This window comes from Capra hircus, chromosome 12 (genome assembly GCF_001704415.2).
Source record: "Capra hircus breed San Clemente chromosome 12, ASM170441v1, whole genome shotgun sequence".
NCBI classification, from domain to species: Eukaryota; Metazoa; Chordata; class Mammalia; order Artiodactyla; family Bovidae; genus Capra; species Capra hircus.
The window spans coordinates 10,346,336-10,372,172 of NC_030819.1; the positions used below are offsets into that span (position 1 = coordinate 10,346,336).

Genomic DNA, 25,837 nt, shown 5'->3' on the forward strand with positions numbered 1-25,837 from the left:
CCCGAGCCATTGTTAGCAGATACTTTATAGCAGAATTAATGTGTCGAATAAGAACCACAGTAATTAAATGTAAAGGAGAAGTCCATGCTCATGTCATTCATTCAGCAAACATTTACTAGAGGCCTCTGGCACCAGACGATGCTCACCCCTGCCTTGCAGAAAGGTGGGCACATCAGTGCTGTCCCGACTGCAGTGAGGCCCACAGAGAGGTCTTGAGGACTTCAGAGAGGGGCTGAGCTGAGAGGCGGCAGGGGATTGGAGCTTTGGGTGAAGGGGTCAGTTCCCCTCCATGGTTACCCCTGCCTACGTTCACCATCTTCCTCAGATCCCTCTGGGCTGTCCTCTCCCCACTTGCCCCACCTTTGGTGGATAAGGGATAGAGGTGGTCCTTGGCAGCTTCACTTTCCTCTGCCTTGTCTTGCTCTTGGGTCCTGTTTGTGTGCGCGCTTGGCTGCCTTCCTCTCTGCCGGCTGAGTTCTGCCTCCTCAGTGAGGGAAAGCTGGAGGGGCTGACATCCCAGGACAGGAAACTGTAGAGAAGGAGAGCCTGTCCAGGATGTCTGGGGCAGAGGGCCAAGTGTATGCCCACCCAGGCGACTGCAGTTGCTTCAGGGCCAATTCTCAGGGAAGTTCAATTTCCAAGGCAAGGAAAAGACAGCATGATTTCTTCCCAGGCTCTTTCTTTTGCCTCCAAGTCATGTTGTGGTGACCGTCGGGGGTTTGAGGATTTGGGGGCTGACCAGGGAAAAAGGCACACCCATGAGAGGCAGTAGTAACACACAAGCCTGATTGGACAGCACTTGGAAAAAGTTGCAGGAGGCCAGCTAGCCAGAGGCTTCCAGCCAGGGGACCACCATTCAGAAGGGAGGAGGGCTGGGGACTCCCCTCCCTGGAGTGGGCTGGCTGGGGGGCTGGTGGCTGGAAGGGGCTCCCATGTCGAAGTGACCTTGCTCAGCAGCAGAGCGCTCCGAGAGCCCTTGCAGACTTATAACTGTAAGGTCCCACCTGGTCAATGTCAGGTGTTGTTCCGCGGGTTCCGTAAAGCAGCCTCTGTGGTTAGAAATCTGCTTGTTTTCAAAATAATCAAATGTGTGAAAAATGAGTTTGGTGCCAGTGGGCTCTTGAGCTAACCAGTCTCAGCCTGATTTCTTCTTTCTTCAGCAGTGAAGAAATAAATGACCCTGGGACCAACGCACAGAGGACGTCTTTGCCTTATTTATGTAACACTGACACAGCGTTCCGTGCCACAGTTGTAAGCAAAATGTCTTAAACTGTAAATGCGTGAGGAGTTGTTACTCACTGGTGTTGACATAGTTTACTCAAAAGTTTGAAAATCTGTCCGGGTTCCTTCCTCCGTTGACAGGGGATCTTCAAGTCTGGGAAGCCTCTCTCTGCCTGGCAGGATTAGGCCGGTGACCGGTGATGCGCAGGAGGAGGGCTGACGGTGCGGTGAACTTACACGGTGTCTGGCTGGAAGGTGCTGGGGTGCAGGGAGAAGACCACGTTTAGTGGAGCCTGGGATGTAGAATGCCGCAGCACTGTCTCTTGCTGCCTGATCCTCAAGCTAGTTCAGTTACCGTACATCCGTGACTAAGTCGTAGGGTGGAGATTACACCTCCTCCCTTGGCAGTTGCTTAGAATTGTTAGCTACAACAGAAATAAAGGTGCCTGACCCTCCGCTGCCAATAAAAGCCCACTAGAAAGTCCTTAAAACCACAGGGTTTCCTGTATTAATCTTGTGGGTCTCTGTGTTTGTTTCCTATGGCTGCTGTAACAGATTATTACAAACTCGGTGACTTAAAACAACAGAGGTTTACTCTCTCAGCTCGGGAGAGGCTCTCGATGTGAAATCTGGCAGGGCTGTGCTCCTTCTGAAGACTCTCAGGGAGGTGCCTTCCTTACCTCCTCCAGCTCCCGGGGACCCCCTCTTCCTGTGGGCACATGACTGCGGCACTCCAGTCCCTGCCTCTGACTCCACACGGCCTCTCCTCTGGGTCCGTGTCTTCACCTCTTCTCTCTCTTATATGTAAGGACACTTGTCATTGGACTTAGGGTCCATCTGGGTAATCTAGGATGATCTCATCTCAGCATCATTACATCTGCAGAGCCCCTTTTCCACAGATTTTGGGGGTTAGGAGGTGGACATATCTTTTCAGTTCAGTCACTCAGTTGTGTCTGACTTTTTGCGACCCCATTGACTGCATCATGCCAGGCCTCCCTCTCCATCCCCAACTCCCGAAGCTTACTCAACCTCATGTCCATCGAGTCAGTGATACCATCCAACCATCTCATCCTCTGTCGCCCCCTTCTCCTCTTGCCTTCAGTCTTTCGCAGCCTCAGGGTCTTTTCCAGTGAGTCAGTTCTTCCCATCAGGTGGCCAAAATATTGGAGCTTCAGCTTCAGCATCAATCCTTCCAATAAATATTCAGGACTGATTTCGTTTAGGATTGAGATCAAACCAGTCAATACTAAGGACGTCAGTACTGAATATTCATTGGAAGGACTGATGCTGAAGCTGAAGTTCCCAATACTGAAAGCCATCTTTTGTTACACTGCTGACTTAAGCAGTGATAGTTACTTGGGGGTGAGGTGGGGAAGAGGCAGTTCCTCAGTGGAGCAATGGGCAGGAAGTGGTTAGTCAGTATGTTCTATTAAGAGTGTGTCCTCCCCACTTCCTCCCCCATCTCCCCACCCCGCGTGTTGTCATCAGCTCCTTTAGGATGCGAGCAGGTCTTCCCTCTGTGTGCCATCCCTGAGGAATGGAGCTCTCTTTATTTGGCTCTACGTTTTGTGAATGAATACTTGAACTCTGGGGATCCATAAATGATTTGTGCAGCCACTAGATATTTGGTACAATATTTGGATTGAATTTTGAAGTCGTATAGTTTACTTAATCACTATGTGCACACTTTCCGGAAATTTTTATATCTCTGACCATTTCTTTGGTTTCTCAGAAAGTCAGTGTCAGTTGTTTTTTTTTTTCAATTTCTACGCAGTTCTCAGCAGTTGTTGTAGATATTCCTCTTCCTGATTGTGATAGAAAAAGAACTATGAAGTGATATTATTTATGGGGTACTTACTATGCTTAGAGGTAGGCACTGCCTCTGTCACCATTTTGGGGATGGGAGCTGAGCCTTGGAGAGGCTCAGTAACTTGTTCCGGGTTACGTGCCAGTAAGAAGGGGAGCTGGAACTCCTCACACCAAAACTGTCTGGCTCTAGAGCCCCTCCGGGTTTTGAGCACCCTCTCAGTACCATCAGAAAAGTGTAACTCCCACAGGTGATGCAAACAGGAGTTTATAATCCAGGTATAATGGTGCTCAGCCTTTCTTAAGCTGTGGCTGTGCTGTTGGTTGAACATATGTGGAGGAGGAAACACTTGGAGTCAGTTGTCAAGAATGGGCTTGTCTTCACCGTTTGTGCAGCAAACTTCTTTACTAGACATAGACCCTCATGGCATTGAATTACTTCTTCTCCACTGCATTTCCTCTGCCCAGCATAGTGCTTGTTGAAAGACTGATAACCCCAAGGCATCACTGGGCAGAGAGCAGCCACTATACCATTGTTATCAAGATTCGATTAAAGTATTATATGTATAACTTTCTACCAAGGTTTCTTTGTAATAGTTTCCCACAGTGTCATTTGAGAGTGGTTTTTAAAAAATTTATCTTTTGTTTTTAATTTTATTAGTTAACAATGAAGCAACCCCCAAGTGTTAAGAAATGAAAACCGTTTTTCTCTTCCTGTTAGTCATGGTTGACAGTAATGTCATTTAACTCATACAGCCATTTTAATACCCATAAATTACAGAGCCTGTTTTATGAGCTGAGTATTAAGACTTTTAAGGTTTTGTCTTATGTAGTGGAGAGTTTATAGCATAATTATTATGTGTACAAAACAATAGATTTTCTAACTTCAAAAAGTGAAGTATTTTATTTACTTATCTATTGCCCACACAGTTTTTGTTTTTTAAATAATGCATTTTAAAGTGTTAATCTATGAAAGATGTTTCCTGAAAACTTTGGTAATTCACCCTGGATATACCAAGTACAATAGCACAGATTTTTATTTAGAAATTCTCTAGGAAAGCAAGTGGATATAAATTAAGTGAAATAAAAGTTAAACTACTGTTTCATATTTTGCAGTTGTTCTGAGCATGATGTGGAATAATAGTTGTCATGCCCCAAATGTGCATGATTTCTGAGATAGCCAACAGATACTGTGTTTGTGAGTTTCTCCTTGTGTTTGGAGACATTCTCATCCTGGAGTCAGGAGAATTTTCATTCATCCGCTGGTGCATGATAACTTCTAGGTACCACTTACCCTTTCCTTTCGTAATCCCCCTTTGTAGAATATACACAGTAACGGACTGAGTGTAAGTGTACTTTACCATTGGAGAAGCCAAAAATCGCACACAGGAAAACAGAACCCTCAATTTTCAAAGGACGGAGAGTCTGAAATGCATGTTCTTCTCCCCCCACCTTTTTTTTTTTTCCAGAAATCAGTTTCGTTTTCACTTAAAAGTGGCATAATGTCAGGTTTTCATCTTAATAATTTGTAATACTGGGGTATTTTAATAGCCTTAGCGCACAGTCTGAATTGGATTAGTTCAAGCTAAAAACACGTGTACATTTGAGAGACTTAGTGAAAATGCTCCAGTAAGATGTTTTCCCCGTAAGTAGCTTTATTGAGGATAGCTGACGTACATTAATACGCACATACTGACAATGTAAGGTGTGATGAGTTGACATATGCGTGCGTCTGTAAAGCAATCACTGCATTAAGATGAGGAACAGATCCGCCACCCCTAAAGTCTCCTTGTGTCTTTTTGTACTCCTTCCTCTTCGAGGGAATCACAGATCTGCTTTCTGTTACTATTATTTTTTCATAAAAATGCCAGCATACCTTGCATACTCTTTTTGGTGTGTCGTCTTTCTTTCAGCATAATTATTTTCAGGTTCATTCATATAGTTCATTTTTTTAAATTGATGAGAAACATTGGAGTATAAGGGTGTCCTATAATTGATCGGTCTTTCTAGTCACTGGGGCATTTAGGTTTTGTTTTCAGTTTTTGTTTATTATAGATAAAGTTGCTATGAATATTTGTGTATAACCTTTGTATGGGTGCATGTCTTAATCTCTGTTAGGTAAATAACCATAGAATGGTTGGGTCATATGGTTGGTAAATGTATTTACTTGTTAAGAAACTGTCAGACTGTTTTCCAAGGTGGTTGTACCATTTTACATTTCCAGAAACAGCTCATCTGAGTGTATAAGAGTTCCTTAATCCCACATCATTGGCATCACTTGGCGGGGCGTGTGTGTGTGTATGTGTGTGTGAGTTGCTCACTTCTGTCTGTCTGTTTGCAACCCCATGGACTGTAGCCCTCCAGGCTCCTCTGTCCATGGAATTCTCTAGGCAGGAATACTGGAGTGGGTTGTTATTCCCTTCTCCAATCACCTGGTATGGTCTGACTTTAATTTTAGCCATTTCAGTAGGTGTGTAGAGGTAGCTCAGTAAGTTTTAATATAAATTTTGCTAATTACTAATGATGTTGTGCATTTTATAATGTACTGTTTCTAAATGTATCTAGATATAGTTTTGTGACTATTTTGTTTAAACATTTTGTCTATCTTTATTTTTATTATTGTTGAGTTTGGGCTTCCCTGATAGCTCAGTTGGTAAAGAATCCACCTGCAATGCAGGAGAGCCCGGTTCGATTCCTGAGTCAGGAAGATCTGCAGGAGAAAGGAAAGGTTACCCACTCCAGTATTCTGGCCTGGAGAATTCCATGGACTGTATCATCCATGGGGTCACAAAGAGTTGGATGCGACTGAGTGACTTTCACTTTATTACTGAGTTTAGAATTTCTTCTTATCTGGATAAAAATCCTTTATCAGATATGTGACTGGAAAACTTTAAAACACTGAGTTAAAATTTGTTTCTTTTGGATTTTTCTTTTTTTGACAATATTTTTTTCATTATGGAAATGTACATATAAAATGTACTGTTTAAACATTGTTTAAGTGATTTGTTCAATGGCATGAAGTACACTTGCATTATTTTCTTTTTTAATACCATGATCCGAAGTCATTCAGCCCATCAATGTATGAGCCCTTAGAGGATAGGAACTGAGTCTTATTCTCAATTGTATATTTAGAATCTATAGTATGGTTGGCTGTAATGGATCCCCGATAAATATCTGTTGACTGGACGAAGTATTTGTTTTCAGGTTTGTAGTTATTTCAGTATTTGTTAGGATTTAACTTTAACAAAGACTAATAAAACAGTGGCTTATAAAGGATGGGAAATTTTTCTTACAATAATTGTCCAAGGGTAAACAGCTTTCTTGATGACTCTACCATGTTGGGGTCCAGGTTCCTGCTAGCTTGTTGTCCTGCCATCTTCCACAAGATATTTCTTCTTGTAGTTTTAGAAGGGTATTCCAGCTCCTGCCAGCTGGAACGGGAGATAGATAGCATGAGGACGGCAGACTCCTTCCCGTTTAAGCGCATGACTTTACATTTGCACACATCACTTCTGCCTACATCCCATCAGCCAGAACCTGCTCCTGTAGCCACAACGCACTGCAAGAGAGGCTGAGAAACATCGTCTCTGGCCGGGTGGCCATACACCCACTTGTTTTGAAAGGGGAAGATAGACGTTGGGGTGAGTGAGGCAATCGGCTGTCTCACTCATATTTTGTTACGTTACAGTTAATAGTTTAATTGGAGTCCAAGATGTTTACTGCTGTTAGGAAACACGCTTGCTCAAAATGGATAGGTTGAGAGTTATGACACAACAAAAGGTTCATAGTGGACATTATTTGATGTTTCTTCAGCCCTTGAAATACAAGTCTAGAGTGAAGATGTCCGTGACAGTTGACATTCCAGTTGCAAAGCGAGACAGAAGACAGAGACACAGCTTTAAGAGCATCCTATTTTGTAATTTAGGAAACGGGTGGACGAAGTTTTGGAGCCGTGTGGGAATGTGACAGATTGGGGTCAAGAAAGGGTAATGCCGTGGCTTTTCATTGACTGTTGGATGAAACTCAGCCACATTAGTGTGGTTTATAAGGACCCATCTTCTTGTTTCTCTGTTTTCCTGGTCATACTGAATAAGGGACAGTTTCTTGACTGCTTCTTATCATCTCCATGTATTCTAGCAACTCTGCTTGCTGTTTAGATGTATTACCTTTTTAAAATAAAAATTTGGGGGTGAAGGAAAGGAAGCACCCATCAACAAGAAGCCTACCTGAATCCACCTGTCTGTCTCTGCCGTACACTGAGCGCCTTGGGCCCGCGGAGGTGCTTGACATCGGTCATCCCTCGTCATCCTTGCGGCATCGTCCACGTTTTACAAAGGAGGGACCTAGGCAGCAGTTGAATGACTGAAGGTTGCAACATTCAGAAACTTGGCAGGACCAGGAATGTTGGCTGACTTCTGAGTTGGGTTTTTCCCAGAACATCTTATTATTATTATGTTTTTTTTGAGAGGAGGGTCTGCTTTTGGGTTTAAGGTGGCAGTAACCACAGTAACATCAAGAGACGCTATGAATTTAAGAGTCAAGTATGAGTTATACCTGCGGGGTATGTGTCACGTGAAAGCTTTTACTTTGATTACCTGTGAGGTGACCTACCTCACTGACTTACTTCCTTATGCTGGGGAAAACTGGGAACGAAGGAGGAAGCAAGTGTGGAGACCGGTTTTAACTCGTTCGAAAGAAGTTATCCTTGACTCTTGGAAGCTTGGAATCTTTCTAATCTCTTTTTTTAGCATTGGCATTTCGGTTGGAGGTTTGCACTAGCAAACGCGTGCTTCAGGCGTATGTGAACTGAGGAGAGCTAAACACCTGCATTCCCTCATCCTGAGGCTCTCCCACGAGTCCACTAGATGGAGCACATGGTTTGCATATGTTTCATGATGAAACCTTGGAAGAAAGATGTGGTCTCCTCTGCAGCCATATTGCAGGCCCTCCACCCCCCACCCCCGAAGTTGGGCAGGCATCTTGATCTGTGGGTTTTATTTTTTCCTCTATAAATGTCAAATTTTCTTTCACTTGCTTAGTACTTCTGTGTGTAAGGAATGAGGTTCTTTGGGGGCCTGACAGGAAAGCATCATGGTAGAGTAGAAAGAGTCTGAGTCTGGGGATGAGGGACCAGAGGTCCTAGTTCAGACACCCAGGGTGCTTTGACTTTGACATGTCTTCTTTAAACATCTTTGAACCTCAGCGTCCTTGCTGGTGGCATTATTGTGCTGTGCTTAGTTGCTCAGTCATGTCCGACTCTGTGCAACCCCACGGACTGTAGCCCGCCAGGCTCCTGTGTCCATGGGATTTTCCAGGCAAGAATACTGCAGTGGCTTGCCATTTCCTCCTCCAGGGGGTCTTCCTGACCCAGGGATCAAACCCAGGTCTCCTGCATTGCAGGCTGACTCTTCACCAGCTGAGCTATGGGGAAGCCTAGGTAATATGTAAGATAAACCTTACAAGGTATAGCTTATATACTTTATGAGGCATATTGGGCCTTCTGTGCAATCCCTTTAAGTTACCTGTGCTACCAAAGATTCACTCATTCCCATTCTGCCTGGCTGGACTCGCACTCACAGCCAGTGCCTGTGAAGTGGAGAATCCTGCAGGACCCCAGGGGCCTCGGATGCCCTCTAGTTCGGCTGCCATTGCAGTGCGCCATCACCCACTGGCACTCCTGCTCCTGCTCCTGCTCATTAGAGAAGCTTTGCATATTGACTCTGGTGATCCCTTCTAGAGCAACCCAGATCTTGTAGTGTGTTCTGTCTTCCCTATTCAGATTTTCTATTTTAGAGCCAAGATGGAATACTCTTTACTTCTTTGCCTGGCTGAATTAAATGATCTATAAGAAATAAAAAGTGTTGTAAAAATGTCTCTCAGTCTTTATTTCTTACCTGGTGGATTGGAAAGTCCCTAAGTTTTTTTAGCTTTTATAGCAGGGAGCTATTTTTCAGCAGTTGTTGGTTGACACATTTGTTCCTAAAAGCCAGTGATTATCTTAGACTACTTGAATCTGCTATTAATGTGTGGTGAAGTAAAATGAAAAACTTTCATTTTTTTAGGCTACTTTGAACTTTCTGTGGGAATGTGTAATTTTACCATTCATAATTTTAAATTGAGTAGATGTCTGCTGAATAAAGACCTTTAATTTAGGTTGTTCTTCTTCTTGGTTGCCAAGCACAAAAAAGTTTGTGATGTGTTGAAACATGCTCTTCAAAATTCTTTTAAAATTACACGTTTGGTATCTGCAGTGGAAAATCAATAAAGCATCAATTTATATCATGTAAATTAGTAAATCTACAGTACCTCTTCTTTTGGTTGTTGAAAAGGACCTAGTCTCAATATTTTATTTCCCAAATAGAGAGGTTTTAAAAGTTCATATATTTGAATGGATTTTGGAATCAGTTTGAATTTTAGTGTATAATCTCCATTGTATCTTCATTGGCACTGAAGTAATGGAGTAAATGTATATCACCATATTCCTCTCCAGTGGGTGAGAACTATAAACTGAGAAGCTTCCTTAGACGGAGGCCACTAAGTATAAAGATGTACCTTGATCTCCTATGACCTCCAGCTAGTGACCAGCATTGGTGACTCTGATGGGTTAACAGAAGGAAATGGATCATTCCTCGTTTTTCCTAGGAAATATTGAATCATCAAGATATTTCTTTAGTCACATGATAGGGGTAATCAAGCACTGGTCATTATGAAATTGAGAAGCATGTCTTAGGGGAAGTGGCCTTGAGTTTGTTCATTTGTGGAAGGACGGGGACTCCAGTCTCTCCCTCCCATCAGTGGTGTGTGCTCAGCAGCCAGCTGTGACATCGACCCTTGAGTCCTCCGTGGTTCTTACCAGGAGCAGTAGGGTGGACTCCTTACCTTCTGTGGATTGGAGGGATCCCTGTCGTGAGTAGAACACAAGGCCGGCCTTTTGAATGGCGACTACACTGGCTGTGTATGAACCACTTCATATTTTAGAAGTTTTGGTGGAAGGCGGGAGTAATAAAAAGTATACCTACCTGCTTACTGAGCATCTTCTTTGATGCTCTTCAGCTCTAAAGGACGTACCTCACCTTTCAGTTGATGAAAAGGACCTAACCCCAGCCTTACATTTCCCAAATAGAGGACCAAATCTATTTTAAACTACTAACACAACTTGATAAAGCACTGGAAGTTCATGTTTTGTAGCATCTTACACGTATCGGTGAAAGTGAAAGTTGCTCAGTCGTGTCCGACTCTTTGTGAGCCCATGGACTATATAGTCCATGGAATTCTCCAGGCTAGAATACTGGAGTGGGTAGTCTTTCCTTTCTCCAGGGGATCTTCCCAATCCAGGAATCAAACCCAGGTTTCTCACATTGCAGGCTGATTCTTTACCAGCTTTAAATGCTTTTTGTGTAATCATCATCATTTGTTAATGGGATTGAAGACATGCTGAAAAGAGCAAGGGCCTAGGAGCCAGGGATCCTTGGTTCTTATCCCACATACCAACTATGTGCCTTTGGTCACATCAGCTCCACTTCTCTGAACCTCGGTCTTGTCATCTGTAATGGGAGATAACATAGGCAACCCATGTCTCATGGCCTAATTAGTTCTTGGATAACATTAAATTTCCCTGTACATTTCTCTTAAGCACAGTGTTACAAACTGAGTTTCTTTTGTAGAACATACTTTTATACTATAAAAGCATGAAAGATGATTTATAAGTTGGAATAATGAGTATTAGCTTTTACAAACATTTATGTAAAATGATATTTATTACAAAATCTGTTATCATTATATTCCTTTTTTGAGATATTTTGCATGGAGTTTTGGGGGAAAGTCTTCTTTAAATATGAACGCCCTGCAGATGTTCATCTGAAATAATTTTTGGTGCTGGTGCCTTGTAGAATATTAAGCAAAACACAGCGTTCAGTTCAGTTCAGTTCAGTTGCTCAGTCGTGTCCGACTCTTTGCGACCCCGTGAATTGCAGCACTCCAGGCCTCCCTGACCATCACCAACTCCCAGAGTTCACTCAAACTCACGTCCATCGAGTCGGTGATGCTGTCCTGCCGTCTCATCCTCTGTCATTCCCTTCTCCTCCTGCCTCCAATCCATAAGACAAAAAAAAAAAAATTTTCCAGTACATACTGAATTTCACAAAATAAATTTTTTATAGCTTCAAAAACAAAACAGCAATGTGAATGCTCTGAACTTTGGGGTAAAGGATAGTTCTTTTCTCTGTAGTAAGCATAAATGTCATCTGTGCTGTGCTTAGTCGCTCAGTCGTGTCCGACTCTTTGTGAGCCCATGGACTGTAGCCCACCAGGTTCTTCTGTCCACGGGATTCTCCAGGCAAGAATACTAGAATGGGTTGCCATGCCCTTCTCCAGGGGATCTTCCTGACCCAGGCGTCAAACACAGGTCTCCCGCAGTGCAGGCGGATCCTTTACCATCTGAGCCACCAGGGAAGCCTGGGAATCAACAAAAAAGTTCAAAATCTGAGTCATTCATTTTAAGAAAAAGTATTTGCCTGTCTGAATCATTAGTCCAGTGGAGGGAGTTTTTCCATCTTTAGAGATCCCTTACTTATACATTGTAGTGATGTCTGTGTTCATCCTTTTTTTTTCAAGGTAAAGAATAATTTCAGTGATGTAGGTATTTAGTTGTATTATGCACCTGTGGTCAATCAGTCTTTGCTGGTTTGTAATAAGGCATCGTCAGTCTCTCTTCCTTGGCAATGACACTATCACTATTAAGGGCATTCCTTAAAAAAATTCAAATAAAAGCCTGTCCGTTCACAGGAAAGAATTTTCTCAGCTTCAAAACAGTATCTCCCTATTTGAGGACATTGGCTAGATGTGAATGCTGGTACTATCCTATTTGTTCAGTTTTGAAGCAGTCAAAAAACCATCATTCACTAGAACTGAGCATTTCTTTAGAACTGAGCACACCAGACCTATTCTTAAGCATTTGAAATAAAGACATTCTGTTTGCTGAAACGATTTGGTTCTTAGGCATCCTGTGTTGATCACATGCAATTATATGTATGTCCAGATACAAATGTGTCATTTTATTTATTAGTGCACTGTGGTTTCTTACCATGAGTTGTTTCCTTTGCTCACCTCACTAGAGTTTCTTCAAATCTTTTCCCTAGTTTTTTTGTTTCACAACTTCATTGAGGTATCATTTATATACCACACAGTTCATTCTAAATTTTGAGGGTACAGTTCAACAAGTTTTAGTAAGTTTGTAGACTTGTGCAAGTGATCTAACTTTAGAACACTTCTGACAGTGTCAGACTTTATTTTTTTGGTCTCTAAAATCACTGCAGATGGTGATTGTAGCCATGAAATTAAGACACGTACTCCTTGGAAGGAAAGTTATGACCAACCTAGATAGCATATTGAAAAGCAGAGACATTACTTTGCCAACAAAGGTCCATCTAGTCAAGGCTATGGTTTTTTCCAGTGGTCATGTATGGATGTGAGAGTTGGACTGTGAAGAAAGCTGAGCACCGGAGAATTGATACTTTTGAACTGTGGTGTTGGAGAAGACTCTTGAGAGTCCCTTGGACTGCAAGGAGATCCAACCAGTCCATCCTAAAGGAAATCAGTCCTGGGTGTTCACTGGAAGGACTGATGTTGAAGCTGAAACTCCAATAGTTTGGCCACCTCATGCAGAGTTGACTCATTGGAAAAGACTCTGATGCTGGGAGGGATTGGGGACAGGAGGAGAAGGGGACGACCGAGGATGAGATGGCTGGATGGCATCACCAACTCGATGGACATGAGTTTGGGTAAACTCCAGGAGTTGGTGATGGACAGGGAGGCCTGGCGTGCTGCGATTCATGGGGTTGCAAAGAGTCGGACACAGCTGAGCGACTGAACTGGACTGATACCCCCCGAAAGAAATATCATGCCCTTTTTCAGTCATTCTCAGTTCTTACCCTCAGCTCTAGACAACTATGAATATGCTTTCTATATCTAAAGATTTGCCTTTTCTGAACAATTCATATAAATGGAATCATTCAATATATGTATCTGCCCAATAAAAATGAAAACATATGTATACTAATGTTAACAGCAATATTATTCATGATACTAATGTTACCAGTGGATACTTAGAAGTGGAATTGCTAGGTTATATGGTAACTCTTTAACAATTTTTGGCAACAGTGTTTCCCATAGTGGCTGTTCTAGCAACTTACTAGAGTTCCAGCTATCTTGCCAACATTTACTGTGGTCAGTCTTTTTAGATTTTAGCCATCCTGGTAGGTATGTCTGGAGAAGGAACTGGCAACCTACTCCAGTACTCTTGCCTGGGAAATCCTATGGATAGAGGAGTCTGGTGGTCTATATATAATGAAATATCATTGCAGTTTTAATTTGCATTTTCTTAACGATGTTAACCATTTTTTTTTATGTGCTTATTGGTTATTCTGATTTTTTGGTGAGAATTTTAAGAATCTAAAAACTAATTAGAACCTAGTATTGTCAGGCCTCATATCTGTGGATGCAAATATTGCAGACACTGAGGGCTGACTGTACTATGCCACTTGAGCATCTTTGAATTTTGGTGTCTGCGGGGGCTCCTGGAACCGATCGTCTGCACATAACAAGGGCTGACTATAGCATCACAGGGTACAGCCAGGAAACAGAAATCACACCAGTTGTTTTAATATAATTAAACATAAAGACTTGCTATTAGGTATAAAATTGTTAAGTAGGTATTAAAAGATAACAAGAGAACATTCACATATCATGGCGGTAGTGGCTGCAGGAAGCAGCCAGGAGCTGGGGAGGACCAAGGGTTGAGACTGTGTTATTAAATCTTAGAAGCTTAGAGGAGGAGCACCCCAGAGCTGATACCCAGACCTCTGAGGAGTGGGTGCTAGGCAGCTGGTGATGGTGTTTCTGGTGGCGAGTGTAACGATGGTTATGTAAGTGCTGGGGAAATGGCAGACCTGATGCTGTTGCTGCACAGGGAGGGCTTCCTGCTGCCAGGCGAAGCCGTGTCGCTCAGCGATTGTTGTTGTCCAGTTACTCAGTCGTGCCTAGCTCTTTGTGACCCCATGGACTGCATCACTCCAGGCTCCTCTGTCCTTCACTGTCTCCCAGAGTTTGCTGAAATTCATGTCCATTGAGTCAGCGATGCTATCCACCCATCTCATCCTCTGCTGCCCACTTCTCCTCCTGCCCTCATTCTTTCCCAACATTGTCTTCCCAGGTGGCTCAGACAGTTAAGAATCTGCCTGCAATGCAGGAGACCAGGGTTCAATCCCTGGGTCAGGAACATCCCTTGGAGAAGGGAAGGAAGGGTAACCTACTGCAGTATTCTTGCCTGGAGAATCCCGTGGACAGAGGAGCCTGGTGGGCTATAGCCTGTGGGGTTGCAAAGAGTTGGACTGAGCGACTAACACTCTTACTTTCACTTTCCCAGCATCAGGGTCTTTTCCAGTGAGTCAGCTCTTTGCGTTAGTTGGTCAAAAAATTGGAGCTTCATCATCACCATGAGTCCTTCCAGTGAATATTCAGGGTTGATTTCCTGCTGGTAATACTGGAAACCAAAAAGCCAGTAGGAAGCTGGCACCAAGGAGCAAGCTCCTTCTCCCCCAAGGCTTTGCAGTCTCCCTCTGGTGCCCTCTCCTGGCAAGCCTAATAGGGACCCAACCGGTAAAACTGTTGTTTCAGAGGACCAGCCCTTGCATCCTAGGGCTGAGTGTGGAAGGGAGGACCGGAGCTGACAGACAGTAGCTTAGTAACTGGCACAGCCCTCCCCTTTGACTCAGCAGGGTGCAGACCAGCCTCTACACATATTTGACCTTCCATACGTGTTTCAGCCCAACAGAGCATAGCTATCCTTCAGGCACAGGAAGGTATTCTCACTGGCTCCTCAAACAAGGAGTCACAAAGTTTCCGTTGTATCTTTCTTTGGGAGGGAGTAACAGCACTCATTTCTGAGCCTTGTTAATTAATCCTTAAATTCAGTAGTAGTCTTTTTGTGAGTATGTGCTACGCAAAGTCTAAATTGTCAAGTTTCAACAATAACACTTGTGTAAAATAATGAAAGAGGAAGGAGGAGGAGAGATGAAGCAGGAAGGAAACCCGCATGGGTGTTGCAGTGTTCACTGCTCTACCTGGCTGTTTGGCAGTAGTTGATAATTATGCATTTACTATCCTCTTACTCATTCCATATGTTTTTTGCCCACTTCAACGGATTAGCCTTGTTTACCTTGACATCTGAATTCTCAGTAGTCCTGCCTTTCTTTGAATTGCTGTGTTTTTTCATGAACTTGTACTTTTGGAGCTAGAAATACTAAGATGTCTTGGAGAAGCCACCCTGGGGTCCAGCCATGGTTCTTCCTGACCCTTTGGAAGGCAGCAGCCCAGTTTCGCCTTAACTGGTAGAGTATCCTCCTCATTTGCCTTCTGGTTCAGCAGCTTATGGAGCCGCCAAATGGCCAGGCGGCCGTCTCGCCTTTCCATTCATTGTGCTTCATTTTCTCCTCTAATTGCAAGCATTCTTCCCTTTCAAACCAGGTCCTGTGACCAGCAGGGGTGGAGTGTGTTATTAGGGTAACAGAGTGTCCGCTCTCTTACCCCTTGATTCCTGGACCAGCTTCTTCTGACTTGGGAATGTTCTTAAAATTGTCGTCTTCAGCAGGCCCTTCCATCCTGCTCTTGGGCCAGGATGAGCTGCTCGTAGGGAATGGGATGTGTCTTGAAACTGGTGATTCCAAGTGTTGACAGACACGAGTGTATGTGTCGTGGTACCATGTCGAGGAGAGAGGACAGGTACATGTGGGGTTTCCAGCTGTAGGCGTGAGCCGTGGTGGTCCTGAAGACGGTTTAGGGGCTCTGACTGTCCCCCTCCCTCCTTCTTACATTTCCATTTCCTCACTCCCTTTCTTTTTTCTTCTCTTCTTTCCAGTGAGCTAGAATGGACGAGAGAGGCTGGGACAGAAAATGATACAGTAACGCATGTTGCAAGGGTACATATTTGGGGGGAAGTATTCTTCTACACACAGATATCATGATTTAAATTCATTTCTTAACGTAATTCAGGGTGACAGTACTTTGGAGACATTGAGCCTGTGGGGTTCTCACGTCCAGCACCCCCTGTGGTTTGTCAGCCCCAGGCCACACGATGTCAGTGTTGGCCCAGTGCTCCTGTGGTCCGGCGCACCAGGACGGTTTCCTGTGGGGACCTTGTTTACGTGCAGCAAGATCAAGGGATGGTGGTCATGAGTGAGATCACCTATAAACTCAACCTTTAGAGTTGTTGAGATGATTAAGTGAGACCGTGTGACCAAATTTCTGTGTTCAGCCTCTGGTACGTAGTAGGAATTAGGTACACGTGACAGACCCTGTGAGAGATGTGCCCAGCACTGTTTATATAAAGTTTTCTTAAGATTTACCATAGAATTTATTTTTAAAATGTGAATCCCCTTCATTGTCTAGATGACTAGAGTGCCCTAAATAGAGCCCATTCTGTGATTTGAATAAACCTTCAGCTACCCCGTTTATCATCTCTCTCTTTCCATCCCTCCTCTGACTTTTTTTCCAAATGGAATTTTTTTTTTTTTGGATCTTGAAAGCCTTGTGGTTATAGCAGAGATGAAAATTTTGTGGGGAAAGATCTGCAAAATAAATTTCTTAGAATGAGTTGGGATAGATGGCTCAGCCCTCAGGCCCAGACCTTGCCTCACAGAATGAATGAGCCAGAGTTATTGACTCAACAAAGACTTCCCTGAAGTGCTCTGTGAATTTAATAACGCTGGATAGCTCTAACTGGCCATTATTGAAGAAGTCATCTTACCTACCATTCCCTTCTGAATTCTCAGCGCCAGGAATGCTTTTGGGAATTCACTGTGTTGGAGACCGTCATATGCTTTGGAGAGAGAACTCTGTCGAGGATAGAGTGCCTTCAGGAGAAATTCAGCTTTTTTAAAAAAAATAAGCTATATGTATAATATAGTGATTCACAGTTTGTAAAATTTAAACAAATAACTGCATTTGTAGTTATTATAAAGTATTTGCTGTATTCACCTTGTAAAGTATATCCTTGTAACGTATTTTACAGGTAATAGTTTGTACCTCAATCCCTTCCCCTTATATTGTCCCTTCCCCGGTCCCTCTCCTCAACCGGTAACCACTAGTGTATTTTCTGTATCTGTGAGTCGTCTTCTTTGTAATACTCTCTAGTTTGTTGTATATTTTAGATTCCACATACAAGTAATATCACAGTATCTGTCTCTCTGTCTGACTTGTTTCGCTAAGCGTAATACCCTCCGAGTTCATCCAAGTCGCTGCAGATGGCGTCGCTTCCTCCCTCTTTCGGCCGAGTAGTGTTCCATTGTGTGTGGGTGCCGTGTCTTCTTTGTCCATTCATCTGCTGCTGGACACTTGGGTCTTGTTCATATCTCGGCTGTTGTAAATAATGCTCCAGCGAACGTTGGGGTGCCTGTATCTTCAAATAGTGTTTTTGTGTTTGGATATATACACAAGAGTGAGATTTTGAGCTGCAGTTTTTTTGAAGTATAATTGCAATAGTTTTTAAAATGGCAGACAAATTTTATGTTTATGTTTTCCTTTTTATTTCCTTTCCTTACTCATATTGAGACAGTATTTCTATACTGACACAATGACAGTACAATTTTTAAAATATTCAGCTGCTAAAATCCAAGATACGCGTACTTGAAGTGTTTCGGAATCTGAATTTTGTCTCTCCTCACATGTGAGAACAGCTCTCCAATAGCTGTTACTCCGCGTTTGAAGCACGTGAACTGTTTTCACGAGTGTCTGGGTGCTCGGTGGCTCCATCGTGTCCGAGTCTTGGTGACCCCCCTGGATGGTAATCCGCCAGGCTCCTCTGTCCATGGAATTTTCCAGGCAAGAATACTGGAGTGGGTGCTTTTTTACACAGATTATGCTGTGTACCTTCTCCATTGTTTAAGCTCAGTATACCTTGTGATTTTTTCAGATGCCTGCCTAAAACAGCGTTTCCTGAGAGGAGGCTGGTGGAGGCCTCTCACTTAGCCCTCATGCATCTGCCCTGCTGCCTTCTTTTTCACCTCGTGTCTCATTTGCAGTTTGGGCCTTGGCCCTCGCTGTAGTCATTGTGCTCTTCTGCGCCTCCAGCCCCCTCCATTGCGCTCCTCCCCACCAATGTGTTTAGTAAGGATGAAAAGCTTTGCAAATAGCTCTTTTGGCAGCTTCTCATATTTGACAAAGCAGCGGCATTTGTGGGTTTATTGGTTTCTCTTCAAAAAACTGAGCTTCCCCAGAAACCGTGGTTTTGCTCCATGACCTCCTGTAACTGTGATTGAAGTTCCGACTTCGCCTGCAGCTCCCTGAGCTGAGGGGTAAATCAGCACCTGTATAAACGCTCTTGTTTCATTCGTTTTGTAGTGTGAAATAAAGAAGGAGAAGTTGTCTATCAGTGAAGAATTTCAGTCTCAGCTTTGTTTTTTTTCAGTGATGGTACATAGTTTGAAGCGTTTTTCTAAGAAGTTCATTACCAAATGTAATGAGGAAATACCATAGTTATTAGTTATAGAAATTATAGTACATAAGTTAATTTAATATAAACTAGTTAAAACAGAAGGAAAATGGGCATATGAAGCCTGTTTCTTGGGCTTATCTGTCCTTTGTGAGGGGTGGGAGGAGAGAATGGGAGGTAAGACTAGTTACCCTTCCGAGTTTCCTGTTATTTCATATCAGTTGTTCCTGGAAGTTATAGGAAATCTGTGCCTAGTAGTAAGTTGGTTTTCTATTGTTTTAATGTATATATAACGTATCATATACATAACATAACATTTACCATCCTTTTAGGTATGTTTGGTGGCCTTAAGTACTTTCACATTGTTGTGTAACCGCCCGTCTTCAGCACTCTTTCATCATTACAAACTCTGTTTCCATTAAATAGCAACTCTCCATTTCCTCTTCCCCTCAGCCCCTGGAAGCCACCATTCTACCTTTTGTTTTGTTTTGTTTTTTGGCGAAGCCTCGTGGTATGCGGGGGTCTTAGTTCCCTAAGGGTCAGATCTCTGCTTTCCACAGTAGAAGTGCACAGTCTTAACCCCTGATCAGCCAGGAAAGTCCCTCTACTTTCTGTTCCTATGAATTTGCCTATTCTAGGTACCTTGTGTAAGTGGACTCATACAGTATTTGTCCTTCTGTGGCTGGCTTATTTTACTTGGTGTAGTGTCCTCAGGGTTCTTCCGTGTTGCTGTAGCCTGTCAGAATTGCTCCCCTTTTAAGGCTGACTAGTATTCCCTTGCATGCACATACCCCATTTTGTCTATCCATTCCTCGTTTGATGGACTCTTAGGTTGCTTCCACCTCTTGGCTCTTGTGCTGCTGTGGTCATGGGTGTATATGAACGTCTCTTTGAAACTGCGCTTTCAGTTCTCTTGGGGCTTGACCCAGAAGTGGAACTGCTGGACCATAAGATAATTCTGTTTAATTTTGTGAGGAATTGCCATACCGTATGTATTTCGAAGTGACCTGCACTATTTGACATTCCTACCAATAGGTAACTTGGATTTTTTTAGCCCAAACTTTTCTTCCTTTTGGAGGTCTGTTTTATTTTAAAGGTTTAACTTGGGCTCCTGCCAAAGAAAAAGAAGGAGTCTCTCTCCCTTTTTTGGGGGGATTCTGGTCATCTCTGGAAGACCACTGCCCTTTTTAATGATCTTTGCTGAAACTTCTGCCCCTTCATCAACTATCTTAACTCCTTTTTCCTGTTCCTACACCCACATTTCTCTCTTTTAGTTATTTTTTTATTAATAGAAGTAATCTATAGTTTGACTTGATTGAATTTTCATATACATGGATTTTATGAAAAGGGTGCTTATATTTTTGCAAGAACTATCTCGCTGTTAGTATCAAGGAGGAAATTTTTTAACCTGGAGTAAAAGAGAGAGACTGACATTTATTGGGCATGTGGTATATACTAGGCCCTCTGCTAGACACTAGACTTAGTGTTTGATTATACTGATTGAATAAAAAATAGAGTGTTGACAGGTCAACTTATATAAGGTTTCTTTGCTCAGCAGGATTCACTGCATTAACTTGTGAAATATGGACTGTTAGGGATGGAAATAAGCTCTTCATATGGACTGGCCATCATGAGGACACTTAAATAGAATAAATGACACGTAAGATCGAATTCTACTCGTACCACATTTATCTGGGTTTTATGAAACGTGACTGTATCATATGTGGTATATTATTACATGAGATGTAGAAGTTATTTAAAACAGAAGGACACTCAGCCAGGAGAGGGGTTGCCAGTGGGAGCAGCTCCAGGTGGGGGTGAGGGGACTCACCGCGCGACGCCTGTGTGCCGAGGCGTCTGTGGCTGAGTGGCTGAGGCGGCCAGATGGCCCAGCCCTCCCCGGCCTTACTCTGAGCACGGTATGGAGCCCCTCTCCCAGCCCTGGCATGCGCGCCCGGAGACAGCCCCCGGCACCTTTCCTGTTACTTGGTTAGTGTAGTCCGAGAAAAAGTGAAGCGAAGTGAAAGTGAAAGTGCCTCAGTTGTCCGACTCTTTGCAACCCCATGGACTGTACATGGGATTCTCCAGGCCAGAATACTGGAGTGGGTAGCCTTTCCCTTCTCCAGGGGATCTTCCCAACCCAGGTCTCCCTCATTGCAGGTGGATTCTTTACCAGCTGAGCCACAAGGGAAGCCCATTCCTGAGAATTAGGGCCAAAGCAACCTTCAGACATCCTTGAATTCCTTAAGCATGGTGGCTGTTTTGAGTGGCACTGTAAATCTTTTGTGAAGTATAAAGCAACAACTATGAACGTATTTATAACAGTTTCTTGGTTGAGTTCTCTCCTGTTATTTTATTTGAACTTTGAGGACCTTAGGGGGTTGGCAGAATTAGGTACAATCCTATTCACTTCTTCTGTCTTAAATAACAGTTTTATTGAGATATAATTTAATGTTGGAGTGGCTCTACAGACATAGGATTGACCCCCACCCAAAATTTGCTTTGTATGTTGAGTAATGACACCATACACACACGCACACATGCCAAGAGAGTTCACACAAACACACACCAAGAGAGTTTGATAAGGTTTACTACTCAGGTAATGAGTTCTGTAAGGAGAGCGGGGCTACACCCAAGCATGTCTGAAAATGGCTTGACAGGGCAGGGAAAGGAGACAGGCTTGGGGATCCTGTGGGGGCTGGGGCTGGCCTGAAAGTTCCTGAGAGTGGATTGAATTCCCCGCTGGCACGAAGGGAAGGAGCCACCCGGCCCTCCCTGTCACTTGCCCACAAGGGTAGGAAGGAAAGGTGAGACTTAAAAGCCGATAGCAGTAAAACATCAAAAATGGAGTCAGGCTCTTTGTTGTGTTCACCTACAGCAAAATCCACTTTTTAAAAGTGTTCTTTATACAACACAGGGAATATAGCCACTAGTTTTTAGTGGCTGTAAATGGAATATAACCTTTAAAACTTGGGAATCACTATATTGTATACCTATAACTTATATAAAATTATACATCAACTGTTCCTCAATAAAAAAGAAAAAATGTTCAATCTAGTGGTTTTTAGTATATTTACAGACTATATATTATGTATAGATAGCATATATGCTGGAACCACTAGTTTCTGAACATTCTCATTAACCCTAAAAGAAACGCCATACCCATTAGCAGTCATCCTGCATTCCCTGAAATCTACTAATCTACTCTCTATCCCTATGAATTGACCTAATTCTGGACATTTTTAGAAATGAGATAATATGAGGTCTTTTTAACTCTTCTTTCCCTCAGTGTGACATTTTCCAGCTTTATCCCCTTTGTACCATGCACTGGGATACCATTCCTTTTTATGGCTGAATAATATTCTGCTGCTTTCCTAGTTTGTCATATTAAAAGATGATTGCCTTGGATCTGAGGGTGTGGAGGTGATGGGAGAACCAGGTATCATTATTAGAGGGAGAGATAGACATAGACTTGGATCTCGAGTCAAGGGCAGACATCCTGTCTTGGGAGATGTGTAAATTAGGGGTTACATTTCAAGATGTGAAAGTAAACGTGATCCTCCAAATTGAAATACATCCTCTGTAGGTAGTGGAAATGATTGCCAATAGATATCACCCGTCTATTCATGTCCCCTGATGCAGTTCATGGTAATTATCATTTTACACTTGTCCAAGATCATTCTGATGAGAGAATTCAGCAAAACCAAATGCACATTTTGAGTGATTCATTTTGTCATGCTTCTCTTAGCATGAAAATCAATTTTTGCCCTTGTATCCTTCACTCTAAATTTTTTTTTGTTTTCCTTGCTCACTAATTTTGCTGGTTGGAAAATGATTGATATTTACAATTGATACAGGTTGCTTAAATGGTTATTAAATGTATCTCTAGGAGAAATTTCTTTTTCCTCTGAATGTTAGGAAATTGTTTCATTCTCTTTCATTGTTTTAAATATTAACTTTTAGGGTTTTTTTTTTTTAAAGTAAATCAAATAGAATATGCCAGCAGCTTCATATTTGCTTGCTTATCATTTATGATCCATTGTAAAGTTCAAACATCATCTTTTGTATATTAAGTAGTATTCACTGGCTTCTGCACCCCAGATGTCTAAGTAATACTAGTAAATTAAGTTTAAATTTCTAGGTATCATCTTTATTTAATTCATTAAACTATTACTTTTTAAAAATTGTTTCCCTTACAGTATAGCAGTTAGATTAGTTGGTGAATTTTCTGAAATCTTAAGATAATTTTTGACCCAGGTGTTTACTGATTTGCAGTCTGCAAGATTCAGTTTCTGCGCAGGTGAGTGCCCGTGTTATTTATCGGCCAGCACAGTGATGTCAGGGCTTCCCTGGTGGCTCCAACAGTAAGAATCTGCACTCTGTGCAGGGTCGGGAAGATCCCCTGGAGAAGGGAATGGCAACCACTCCAGTCAGTATTCTTGCCTGGAAAATCCCCGTGGACAGAGGAGGAGCCGGGCGGGCTGCAGTCCATGGGGTTGCAAAAGAATCGGGCACGACTATCACTCTCACTGTGATGTCACAGGAAGACATAGATCTTCTAATGTCAGAACATGGCTGTGATAACTCTTCTTTAATGGAATTGACATTTTTTTCTTTGGTAATAAATTCAATAAAGACTTTACTTAATGGTATTCATAATAAACACCCCATCCTACCCCTCTCAGTTCAGTTCAGTTCAGTTCAGTCGCTCAGTCATGTCCGACGTTTTGCAACCCCATGAACTGCAGCACGCCAGGCCTCCCTGTCCATCACCATCTCCTGGAGTTCACCCAAACTCATGTCCATCGAGTTGATGATACCATCCAACCATCTCATCCTCAGTCGTCCCCTTCTTCTCCTGCCCCCAATCCCTCCCAGCATTAGAGTCTTTTCCAATGAGTCAACTCTTCGCATGAGGTGGCCAAAATGTCGGAGTTTCAGCTTCAACATCAGTCCTTCCAGTGAACACCCAGGACTGATCTCCTTTAGGATAGACTGGTTGGATCTCCTTGCAGTCCAAGGGACTCTCAAGAGTCTTCTCCAACACCACAGTTCAAAAGTATCAATTCTCTGGTGCTCAGCTTTCTTCACAGTCCAACTCTCACATCCATACATGACCACTGGAAAAACCATAGCCTTGACTAGATGGACCTTTGTTGGCAAAGTAATGTCTCTGCTTTTCAATATGCTATCTAGGTTGGTTCACGTATTGCTGAAGCCTGGCTTGGACCATTTTGAGCTTTACTAGTGTATGAGATGAGTGCAATTGTGCAGTAGTTTGAGCATTCTTTGGCATTACCTTTCTTTGGGATTGGAATGAAAACTGACCTTTTCCAGTCCTGTGGCCACTGCTGAGTTTTCCAAATTTGCTGGCATATTGAGTGCAGCACTTTCACAGCATCATCTTTCATGATCTGAAATAGCTCAACTGGAATTCCATCACCTCCACTAGCTTTGTTCGTAGTGATGCTTTCTAAGGCCCACTTGACTTCACATTCTAGGATGTCTGGCTCTAGGTGAGTGATCACAGCATTGTGATTATCTGGGTTGTGAAGATCTTTTTTGTACAGTTCTTCTGTGTATTCTTGCCACCTCTTCTTAATATCTTCTGCTTCTGTTAGGTCCATACCATTTCTGTCCTTTATCGAGCCCATCTTTGCATGAAATGTTCCCTTGGTATCTCTAATTTTCTTGAAGAGATCTCTAGTCTTTCCCATTCTGTTCTTTTCCTCTATTTCTTCGCATTGATCGATGAGGAAAGCTTTCTAATCTCTCCTTGCTATTCTTTGGAACTCTGCATTCAGATGCTTATATCTTTCTTTTTCTCCTTTGCTTTTGGCTTCTCTTCTTTTCACAGCTATTTGTAAGGCCTCCCCAGACAGCTATTTTTGCTTTTTTGCCTTTCTTTTCCATGGGATGGTCTTCATGCCTGTCTCCTGTACAATGTCACGAACCTCATTCCATAGTTCATCAGGCACTCTGTCTATCAGATCTAGTCCCTTAAACCTATTTCTCACTTCTGCTGTATAATCATAAAGGATTTGATTTAGGTCATACCTGAATGGTCTACTGGTTTTCCCTACTTTCTTCAACTTAAGTATGAATTTGGTAATAAGGAATTCATGATCTGAGGCACAGTCAGCTCCTGGTCTTGTTTTTGCTGACTGTATAGAGCTTCTCCATCTTTGGCTGCAAAGAATATAATCAGTCTGATTTTGGTGTTGACCATCTGGTGATGTCCATGTGTAGAGTCTTCTCTTGTGTTGTTGGAAGAGGGTGTTTGCTATGACCAGTGCATTCTCTTGGCAAAACTCTATTAGCCTTGCCCTGCTTCATTTTGTATTCCAAGGCCAAACACCCCAGGTGTTTCTTGACTTCCTACTTTTGTATTCCAGTCCCCTATAATGAAAAGGACATCTTTTTTGAGTGTTAGTTCTAAAAGGTCTTGTAGGTCTTCATAGAACCATTCAACTTCAGCTTCTTCAGCCTTTCTGGTTGGGGCATAGACTTGGATTACTGTGATATTGAATGGTTCGCCTTGGAAACAAACAGAGATAATTCTGGTGTTTTTTAGATTGCATCCAAGTACTGCATTTTGGAGTCTTTTGTTGACCATGATGGCTATTCCATTTCTTCTAAGGGATTCCTGCCCACAGTAGTAGATATAATGGTCATCTGAGTTAAATTCACCCATTCCAGTCCATTTTAGTTCGCTGATTCCTGGAATGTTGGTGTTCACTCCTGAACGTCGTCCTACCCCTCTAGGTTGTCACAAAGCACTGAACTGAGCTCGCTGTGCTATACAGCAACTTTCCACTGGCTGTCTGTTTTACAAATGATATCTTACACCTTTCATGCTGTTCTCTCAACAGAGTTACCATTCTGAAGCTGATTGCTTTAGACCACATATAGTTATTCTGTTTTGTTTTTTTTTTTTTTTTTTTTGCATGTGGCCAGTATCTACTCCTTTGATCTCTGTAGCTATTTGATACACTTTGCATAAAAATTCAGGAGATAGACAAATCCTAGACTTCTGCTTATCTGTTGCTCCTAATAGGTCAACTGGCCGTAGAAAACACAAATGTTGGAATTATGTGATTGCATGTTATTCTCTAAAGATTTACCTTCCCTGCATGACACAGGCTTCTGTTACTAACCTGTAGGTGTTCAATTATAATTCACTCTAACTTTGAAATCTATAGCTAGAAAATGAAAACCATCTGTTGCCTTGTGAAATAAGGCAGAATGTCGGAATAGATTTTAAAAGAGCAGTAACTTTTTTCTAGATACATGTTGTAGGTGGGAGGGGTTTCCTTGTGTGTTCAT

The 25,837-nt window shown here is 42.6% G+C and overlaps 1 protein-coding gene across 4 annotated transcripts in view; it reads left to right on the top strand.

The window, feature by feature from the left end:
• The window catches only part of DOCK9 (dedicator of cytokinesis 9), a 288,599-nt gene that overhangs the window by 45,492 nt on the left and 217,270 nt on the right, over window positions 1–25,837 (top strand). The gene's annotated exons all lie outside the window — the stretch shown is intronic.